This window comes from Pristiophorus japonicus, chromosome 6, assembly GCF_044704955.1.
Source record: "Pristiophorus japonicus isolate sPriJap1 chromosome 6, sPriJap1.hap1, whole genome shotgun sequence".
Classification (NCBI taxonomy): Eukaryota; Metazoa; Chordata; class Chondrichthyes; family Pristiophoridae; genus Pristiophorus; species Pristiophorus japonicus.
In genome coordinates this window covers 18,000,087-18,010,585 of record NC_091982.1, presented here as the reverse complement: position 1 = coordinate 18,010,585, position 10,499 = coordinate 18,000,087, and the positions used below count along the sequence as shown (strand labels likewise).

Genomic DNA, 10,499 nt, shown 5'->3' with positions numbered 1-10,499 from the left:
TTGTTGCCAAAATCCATTTCAGGTTTTCCTCCTGATGGTGGCCCACTATTGAGCTGGGTGTGCACATATGTCTGTAAAGAGATCCTGTTAAGGCTGGGTGTGAGGACAAGCTGTACAGTCTTCCAACTTAGAGTAAAAATGTTTTGGTATGGTGACTTCCTCTTGACACCTGATGCAATTTATCAGAGAAGGTAAAAGTTTCTTTATTTTTATTGTGCTGATTTTTGTACGTATGGCTGGATGTTTGAGATTATCTTTTACTTGCGTGAATCCATGTTTTGAAAGTTTAGTTTTCCACTTCAGAGGGAGCCAATATTCCTTCCTGCCCCCCCCCCCCCCCCCCAAAAATAATGAATGTTGAGCCGGAGTTGTTTTAGTTATGGCAGTTGGTTGGATTTGTTTTTATTCTCTGCTCTCAGTTCTCTTCATCAGGTGAGTGATTATATATAGATGTGTTATCACTCTGACTATACAGTAGCTAGTTCGTTCACTGTTCTCCAAGCCTATCCACTGTATAGTTAAGTATATTTCTTTCCCCATCCTTGCTCCTCGAGTGCTGTTGTTGATTTATTTGTGTTGCTATTGTTTGGGTTTGAGAACATTATTTGAAATGTAAAGAAGTGACATAGGAACAGGAGTAGGTCATTCAGCCCCTCAAGCCTGTTCCTTCATTCAGTTAGATCATGGCTGACCTGTACCTCAACTCCACTTACCCATCTTTGTTCCATATTCCTTGATACCCTTGCCCAACAAAAATAATCTTGGTCTTAAATTTCAATTCACACAGCCTTTTTGGGGAGCGAGTTCCAGATTTTCACTACCCTTTGTGTGAAAAAGTGCTCCCTGATTTCACTCCTAAATGGTCTAGCTCTAATTTTGTGCTTATGCCCTACTGTTCTAGATTCCCCCACCAGAGGAAATAGTTTCTCTGAATACTCTATTGAATCCCTTAATAATTTTAATTACCATTATTAGATCACCGCTTAACCTCCTAAGCCCAAGGGGATAGAAGCTGAGTTTGTGCAAGCTGACTTTGTAATTTGACCTTTTAAGCCCTGGTATAATTCTGGTGAATTTGCATTGTACCTCTTCCAAGGTCTGGGGCTGAAAACCAGTGCAGTATTCCAGATCGGGTCTGACCAAGGCTGTGAGCAACTGGATTGGGGTAAACAAAAGATTGGCCAGGAAAACAGTAAATGAGCGATGGCAGGCCTTCAAGGCGGAGAAAGTTTGGGTACGAGCCAAGCATATTTCCATATGGAAAAAAGATGGGCATTAAAAAGGAGGTTTATGACAAATATCAGGTATAGAATACAATCAAAAATCAGCCAGAATACAGGGAAATTGAAAAATGATACAAAAGAGGGTATGAGAAAAGATTAGCAGGTAACATAAAAGGGAACCCATTTTTTATAAACATGAAAACTATAAGGATAGTTAAAGGAATGGTGGGGCAGAAAAGAAAATCATCTTGGGGAGGCAGAGGGCATGACTGAGGTACTGAATGAATACTTTGCACCTGTCTTCACAAAAGAAAAGGCTGAAATTAATGTTGGAGTAGAGGAGGGAGAGTGGAGACACTGGATAGAATAAAAATAGATAGAAACGAGGTGCTAAATAGGTTGGCATCACTCAAAGCCAACAAGTCACCTAATCCAGATGGGATGCAACCTAGGTTGCTGAGGGAAGCTCGGATGGAGATAACAGAAGCTCTGACCACAATCTTTCGATTCTCCTTGGATAATGGAGTGGTGCCAGAGGATTGGAGGATTGCAAATATTACAACCCTGTTCAAAAAAGGGGGAGAGAGATCAATCAGTCTAACGTCGGTAGTGAGAAAACTACTAGAGACCAGTGTCAAGGACAAAATTAATGTTCACTTGGAGAAGCTTGGGTTAATAAGGGACAGCCAACATGGATTTGTTAAAGGCAAATCATGTCTGACTAACCTGATCAAGTTCTTTGATGAAGTAACATAGAGGGTTGATCAAGGTAGTGGATGTCGTGTATATGAACTTTCAAAAGGCATTTGATAAAGTACCTCAACAGATTTATTCGGAAAATAGAAGCATCTTGTATTAAAGGGACACTGGTAACTTAAGTACGAAATTGGCTAAGGGTTAGGAGGCGGGGAGTAGTAGTGAACGGATGTTTTTCTGACTGGAGAGAAGTACGCAATGGGGTCCCCCAGGACCATTATTTTTCTTGTATGTATGTATGTATGCATGTATATAGACCTGGACTCCAGTGCGCCAGCGCAGCATTTGGCCACCTGAGGAAGAGAGTTTTCGAAGATCAGGCCCTCAAATCTGGCACCAAGCTCATGGTCTACAGGGCTGCAGTGATACCCGCCCTCCTGTATAACTCAGAGACGTGGACCATATATACAGTAGACACCTCAAATCGCTAGAGAGATACCACCAACAATGTCTCCGCAAGATCCTGCAAATCCCCTGGAGAACAGACGCACCAACGTTAGCGTCCTCGATCAGGCCAACATCCCCAGCATCGAAGCATTGACCACACTCGACCAGCTCCGTTGGGCGGGCCACATTGTTCGCATGCCTGACACATGACTCCCAAAGTAAGCGCTCTACTCGGAACTCCTACACGGCAAGCGAGCCCCAGGTGGGCAGAGGAAATGTTTCAAGGACACCCTCAAAGCCTCCTTGATAAAATGCAACATCTCCACCGATACCTAGGAGTCCCTGGCCAAAGACCGCCCTAAGTGAAGGAAAAGCATCTGGGAGGGCGCTGAGCACCTCGAGAGCGTGCAGAAAGCAAGCGCAGGCAGCGGAAGGAGCGTGCAGCAAACCAGACTCCCCACCCACTCTTTCCTTCAATGACTGTCTGTCCCACCTGTGACAGAGACTGTAATTCCTGTATAGGACTGTTCAGTCAACTGAGAACTCACTTTTAGAGTGAAGCAAGTCTTCCTCGATTTCGAGGGACTGCCTATGATGATGGGTATAGAGGGTAGAATTTTGATGTTTGCAGATGATACAAAACTTGGCAAAGTAGTAAATAGCGTGATAGTAGCAAACTTCAGGTCATAAACAGACTGGTGAAATGGGCAGATGGCAGATGCAGTTTAATGCAGATAAGTGTGAAGTGATGCACTTCGGGAGAAACAACATGGAGAGGCACTATAATCTAAATGGTACTATTTTACATAAGAACATAAGAACGTAAGAAATAGGAGCAGGAGTAGGCCATACGGCCCCTCAAGCCTGCTCCGCCATTCAATAAGATCATGGCTGATCTGATCATGGACTCGGCTCCACTTCCTTGCCCGCTCCCCATAACCCCTTATCTCCTTATCGTTTAAGAAACTGTCTATTTCTGTCTTAAATTTATTAAATGCCCCAGCTTCCACAGCTCTCTGAGGCAGCGAATTCCACAGATTTACAACCCTCTGAGAGAAGAAATTTCTCCTCATCTCTGTTTTAAATAGGCGGCTCCTTATTCTATTATGTCCTCTAGTTCTAGTCTCCCCTATCAGTGGAAACATCCTCTCTGCATCCACCTTGTCAAGCCCCCTCATAATCTTGTACGTTTCGATAAGATCACCTCTCATTCTTCTGAATTCCAATGAGTAGAGGTCCAACCTACTTAACCTTTCCTCATAAGTCAACCCCATCATCCCCAGAATCAACCTAGTGAACCTTCTCTGAACTGCCTCCAAAGCAAGTATATCCTTTCGTAAATATGGAAACCAAAACTGCACGCAGTATTCCAGGTATGGCCTCACCAATACCTTATATAGCTTTTGAGGGGGGTGCAAGAATGAAGGGCCCTTGAGTTGTATATTCACATATCTTTGAAGGTGGCAGGGAAAGTTGAGAAGACAGTTAAGAAAGCGTATGGGATACTTGGCTTCGTAAATAGGGGCATTGAATGCAAAAGCAAGGAAGTCTTGCTAAACCTTTACAAATCTCTAGTTAGGCCTCAGCTGGAGTATTGTGTACAATTCTGAGCACTACACAGAAGGAAGGATGTCAAGGCCTTGGAAGTTTACCTGGATGATGCCAGGGATGAGGGATGTGGAGAGATTGGAGAAGCTGGGATTGTTCTCCTTAGAGCAGAGAAGGTTAAGGGGAGACCTAATTAGAGGTATTCAAAATTGCGGGGTTTTAATAGAGCAAATAGGGAGAAGCTATTTCCTCTGGCAAGTGAGTCGGTAACCAGAGTTCATAGATTTAAAATAGTTGGCAAAAGGACTAGAGGGGAAATGAAGAGAAATTTCTTCAGAGAGTTGTGAAGATCTGTGAAGACACTACCTGAAGGGGTGGTAGAATCAGATTGCATAGGATCCTGTGAAAGCCAATTGGACAAGTATTAGAAGAGGAGTAATTTGCAGGGTTATGGGGAAAATGCTGTGGTGTCGGACTGAATTGGAAGGCTCTTTCAAAGAGCTGGCAAATGCGTGAAGGACTGAATGGCCTCCTTCTGTGCTGTAAGATTCCATGATTCTAACTGAAGCATAACTTCCTCACTTTCGAGTTTTTAGCCCCCTTGAGATAAAGGCCGACATTCCATTTTGTACCTGTGCACTAGCTTTTAGTGATTTGTGTACCTAAATCCCTTTACTCCTTCACAGCTCCGAGTCTCTCAGTAGTTAAGAAAATATTCCAATTTGTCTTTGGATTCCTTGGGGCCGAAATTGCCCCATGCCAAAAACGCGGCGCACCGAACGTGTTTCGACTGTTTTCGCTACCGCGGTAGATGTTGTGGCCTCTTGCATGAAATTCCGCTGTTTGCCTCTTTTGTTTTTTCCGAGCGGCCTGTAAGTCTATCATAAAGGGGGCGGAAGTGCAGTGGAGAGCAGAAGTTCGGTAAGTAGAGGGGCGGAAATGGGGGGGGGGGGGCAGGCTGAGTGTCCGCCGCTATCGCTCATCAGCGTAGACGTCATCACGCTGGCACGTCACCACATTTCTCCCCTTCACTTAAAGGGGAGAGCCACTGCGAGCTCTGTGATTCTTTAAAGTTAGGTCCACTAGGCCACCGAGGAGGGTTTCGGCCGGGCCAGAGGCCTGGCACCCAAGACGGGGTGCCAGGCTGCCTGTTGGCGGCTCGGCTGAACCTGGGGGGCATATGTGTCAGACCGACCTGGCAGTCGGCCCACAACAAAAAAAATAAGATGGCGGCTGCGGCAGGAGGTCCTCCCCTTTTAATGGCAGCCGCACCGCCATTTTGCAAGCACTGCAAGCACAGTGCACTGACAGAAAAAGCTGTCTGCGGCACCGAGCGGCGGGAACAAGATTTTCAGTGCGGAATTTTGCCATCGGTGGGCGGGCAGGGCACATCAGCAGTGCGAGCTCTGATGATGCACTTAGGACAGATTGGCAGCAGCAGAGCGATAGTGGGGGGGGGGGGAGCGGGGGCACCGCCGGGATGCCACAGGAGGGCAATTTTCAAAATGGCGGCCAATTTTCAAAATGGCGGCCATTCCACGAAAAATCGGTGGCTATACCACTCGGCTGCATGGTTGTCGATTTCCGACGGTAACCGGCCTTAAGGGAAGAGGCAATTTCAGCCTCCTTAGCTCATCAAAAAGATGGTGCTGTCCAATGTTCTTATTAAGCTGCGCGGCGGTGCAGTGATCTGGAGGTCTCTGCAAACTGTCCAACTGCTTTATAATGGAAAAAAACACGCATGCGTGATAATTTGAACGGGCCGTGCAGCCCCTTAAGGGGGCCGCACACTCCAAGCAAAAACTTAGCCGGGACAATAGCAGCGCCTTCCTTTTCTTCTGCCCCCCACCCACTTTTCATAAAGATAAGGGAAGAAGTATTTGGTTAACATTTGGAAGAATGAAAACCTCTGGGTATCTTTTAAGCATTGTGAGACATGAAGATTTTGATGAATTTTTTACAGATACTTTGGAGAAATGGTGTGTGCCTTAAAGATTTATTTTGGCCCTAATTTTCTTTTCTCTTTGTAAAGACACTGCCTCGTTTTGCTGAGGTATGGTTATATGGATTCTGGCTGCCCTGAGAGGCACCATCCAAATTGGAAGCCTTATTGAGATGTTATTTGGCTGGTGGGAGTGGCACTTGTGGGGAGAGGGGGACTTGAATCATAGAAAATGACAAAGCAGAAGGAGTACATTCGGCCCATCGTGTCCTTGTCGGTCACGATGGGCCAAAAGGAAGGGAGGGAAAGAAGGCATCATCATGAGCCCAATTTGGCCCTCACCTAAAATCCACATTTCTACCAGTAGTTGCTGGATAGCAATAAGGGTGGGAAACTTGACTGATTTAAAAAAAAATTCCTCTGTATCCCAGAGATGCGGTGAATAATTACACAACTCTTGCTGCTGCCCAAACTGGGAGCAGCTAACAGCAGAGATGAGAGATTGACTGAGACTTTCCTAGTCTGTGTGATCCAGTTCCACACACGGGGCATTGTATTTAACCATTGAACCATTGGTGAAGCTCCACAGATTTGTAATTAGTACAGTCTGGAGGGATTCCTGTTTGTCACTGTGCTGCAGTATCCATAACCGAGAGTGACAACTGCGATCATTCTTCCTTTGCCCTTGACCGAGACATTGTCACAAATCTCTGATTTATATTTAAACAGCTCCTGCAGCATCCTACATTATTCTGAACATCTTCACTTGTTGTTGGTGGACCTTGAGTAATTCTTCATCAGTGATGCTTTCCAAAGTCAAAGAATATATATTATTTTGTTTTTTAAACATTTGAGTGCTATGCATTCACCAGGAAACTAACCAGGAAGAGCTACTAAGCCCTACAGTGTGAGGGAGTTGCGTTATATATCTATAGAGCTAAGTATCAGTTCTGTAAGATTTAGATGATATTTTTTTCATACTGTTTCTAAACTTGGTGATGTAATGTTCTTTGCATCACAAACATAGAATTCTTAGTGTTCAACATCTATAATAACGAGGGAGATGGTTTGTGGGATGCTAAATTCAGATAAATCAATCTGTGTGCAGAGTGATGGGCTTGGGTAATTTGCTGTGCAAATAATCTCCAGGCCTCTGATGTGTTGCTAGTCCATTGACTGTCATCTTTTCCCCTCTGATTTTTCTATTTTTAAAGACACTGACTACTGTTTTAGGTTCGCACAGGAGCTGGCTGTAATACTTCTCCCAAGTGGTCTGCCTTCAAGTCTGAGACTGTGAAGTGACTGTCAGCAGACTATTTGACCAGAGAGAGGATCAGAGCTGAGCTTGATTTTGACTTCACCCAATAGCCACACATACTTGCCCAGCAGGGAGTTACTGAAAGTGAAGAATCCTGGCTGTTTTTTGTTTTTTGTTTCCCTTACTCCCCAGTAGTGGTGGGTCACTCTGGGTTGGTTGCAGCATCTCCACCACTGCCGAACGTGGATAATCCAGCACAGATCAAAGAGACGAGTGTTATTTTGACTTATGATATGTACCTCCTTATTGCTGTTCTGGACAGTAACCTCGAAATTCTTTTGTAGTGCTAGGAAGAACCGAGCAAGGGAATTTGGGAGACAGTATCAATACTATACTCTCTAACAGGAAATAACTCTCCTCACAAAAAATAAGTTTTAAGAAATTTCCAGGGGTGCTTCATAAGTGAGTGTGTAAAAATTATAAAGATTGTAGCATCAAAACAGGTCAGGAAGTTCAGCACATCTTGGATCACCACAGCATCCAAGAGGATTTTGGCTCCACTGGAAGTCAATTCTGCTTCATTCTGTATGAAGAAATTTCTGATATCAGTCCTAAGTTTCCATGTCCACTGTTCCTGCTGTCTAGCTTTAACTTGAAGTACTGTTCTGGACTTGCCTTTAGCTTTTACCTCTAGAAGGCCACTTTTGTCATCACCTTTTATGGTTGAACAGCTCATGGGGTGGAAATTCTTTCAGGCCTATTTTCGGCTCTGAAACAGGCGCCGGGTACAGATCATGGGCCTGACCGAGAGGCCCGGGGCTGACCTGAAATTGGGCCTCGGGCCTCATTAACATTTGGGTGAGCTGCTGAAACCTGTCGTGCCTCCACAGGCAGCTCGCCCATTAAAAGAAGAATGTCGGGCTATTTATCTCACTGGCACTGGCCCGAAGGTATGCCTCTGGGTGGGGACGGTTGGAGAGGCAGCAGGGGGTCCGATTGCTGGAGTACTGTGGAGTTGGGGGAGCACTCCTGCTCCTCTTGGCTCCACATGAATGATTTTTGAATTTTTAAAAAGCTTACCTTTTGTTTACCGCTGAGTCCACAAATGCCCCTGGATCTTTGAACTTGAGCCATAGCTATTTGGACAACATTCACGGAATACTTTCTTTCTGTGTGGAGTGTTTTACACTTGTCCATATTAAATTTCTCCTGCTTTTGTTCTATTCACTTCACTTGCATACTTTGTCTAACTTGCTTTGTGCTTCCTGGACTGGTTGCTGACTGTGGCTCGGGCCCACTTTATGAAACAATAGGCCCACACTGGTGTATGGCGAATGAGCAAGTTCAAATTCTATTTTTAATTGCATGCTATTTCAGGATCACATTTTGAGATACGATCAAGTTCTCAGTGAGAACTGCAAGCTATGGCCCTGATTATTGATCACTGCATGGAGATTTTTCAATGCTCTTCAGTTGCTCCTCAGAGTGCAATGTGCAACTTTACTGAAGGTGTGCTTCTAGGGAAAATTGCAAACCAATTATATACCTTTTATTTCGTTTAAACATGTCCTCATTTTTCATGAAGGTACCTGAGCAAGAAAGGAGACATTCTCCGCAAGTGATTAATTCTGAATCAAAGTCCATAATGAAGGACATTATCAAAGTTTGAAGAGAAGGTGAAGTACAGTTTTTTAAAAAGTGATTAGTAATTTAGGTGAAACCAAGCTTAGATTTTAAAAGCCTGTAACTGTTATGAGGAAGAAAAGTCTGAAGGAGGTAAGATGTTTAATAGATCTCCGACCTTGGGGGAGGGAAGGAGTGGGGGATGGGGAAATGAGTTGTGGAAGGATCACTTTTGCTTTTAACATCATGATGGTGCAGGAAAGAGAATGGGTATTTAGAACATCATATTGATATGGATATGGACTTTCAAAATGTGTTTAATAAAGTACCACATAATAGACTTGTGAGCAAAACGAAAACCCATGGGATTAAAGGGGCCGTGGCTGCGTGGATATGTAATAGGTTAAAGGACAGAATACAGAGAGCAGTAGAGAGTGGTTGATTTTCAGACTGGATGAAAGTGTGCAGTGGTGTTCCCCCAAGGACTGGTGTTGGGACCACTGCTCTTTTGGATATATATTAATGACCTAGATTTGGATAGACAGGGCACAATTTCAAACTTTGCAGATGACACGAAACTCGGAAATGTAGTAAACAGTGAGGAGGATGGTAACAGACTTCAGGAGGACACAGACTGACTGGTGATATGGGCAAACTCTTGGCAGAAGGAATTTAATGTGGAGATAGGAAGAATGAAGAGAGGCAATATAAACTAAAATGGTACAATTTTAAAAGGAACAGAATGATCTGGGGGTTATATACACAAGTCTTTGAAAATGGCAGGACATTTTGAGAAGGCTGTTAAAAAAGCATATGGGATCTTTGGCTTTTATAAATAGAGGAATATACAGGTACGGCGTCAAATCCGTAAGCCTCGGGACCGAGACCACTCCGAATTCTGTGTATTTCCAGACTTTGGAACTGTTATATATGTGGACTTGTATTTACTCTGTACAGCCACCAGAGGGCTCATCCCCTAGAGTCCCAAGGGATCCCATAATCCCTTGGGAGCACAGGTATTTAAGGAGGCTTCACAGGTTGGAGAGGCACTCTGGAGACTTGCAATAAAAGACTGTCACACTTTACTTTGAGCTCACAGTGTTCAGTCTGACTCTTTCTCCATACACAACAACTGGCGACGAGATACAGATAGCGAACCCAAAGATGCAGAGAACAGTGGGCATCCTGGAGAAATTCTCAGCGGGAGATGATTGGCAAACTTTTGTGGGGTGACTCGACCAATACTTCGTGGCCAACGAGCTAGATGGGGAAGAGAGCACTGCCAAATGAAGGGCGATCCTCCTCACCGTCTGTGGGGCACCAACGTATGGCCTCATGAAGAATCTGCTCTCTCCAGCGAAACCCACGGAGAAATCGTACAACGATTTGTGCACACTGGTCCGAGAACATCTGAACCCGAAGGAAAGCGTTCTGATGGCGAGGTACCGGTTCTACACCTACAAAAGGTCTGAAGGCCAGGAAGTCACCGAGCTAAGACTCCTTGCAGGACATTGCGAATTTGAAGGACATTTGGAGCACATGCTCAGGGACTTTTTCATACTTGACATTGGCCACGAAACCATACTTCGCAAACTTTTGACTGTTTAGACCCCAACCTTGAGTAAGGCCATAGCGATAGCCCAGGCGTTCATTGCCACTAGTGGCAATACGAAGCAAATCTCTCAGCACACAAGTGCTGCTACAAGTACTGTGAACAAAGTGATTATGTTTTCAAATCGTCACGTACAAGGCAAGTCACATA

General features: G+C 44.6%; 1 protein-coding gene across 4 annotated transcripts in view; it reads left to right on the top strand.

The window, feature by feature from the left end:
* Positions 1-10,499, top strand: part of LOC139265568 (synaptotagmin-like protein 2) — a 140,596-nt gene continuing 130,097 nt past the window's right edge. For all 4 annotated transcript variants that reach the window (XM_070882656.1, XM_070882657.1, XM_070882655.1 and 1 more), the window contains exon 1: positions 1-191. The gene's annotated coding sequence lies outside the window, so the exon portion shown is untranslated. The remainder of the gene's footprint in view (positions 192-10,499) is intronic.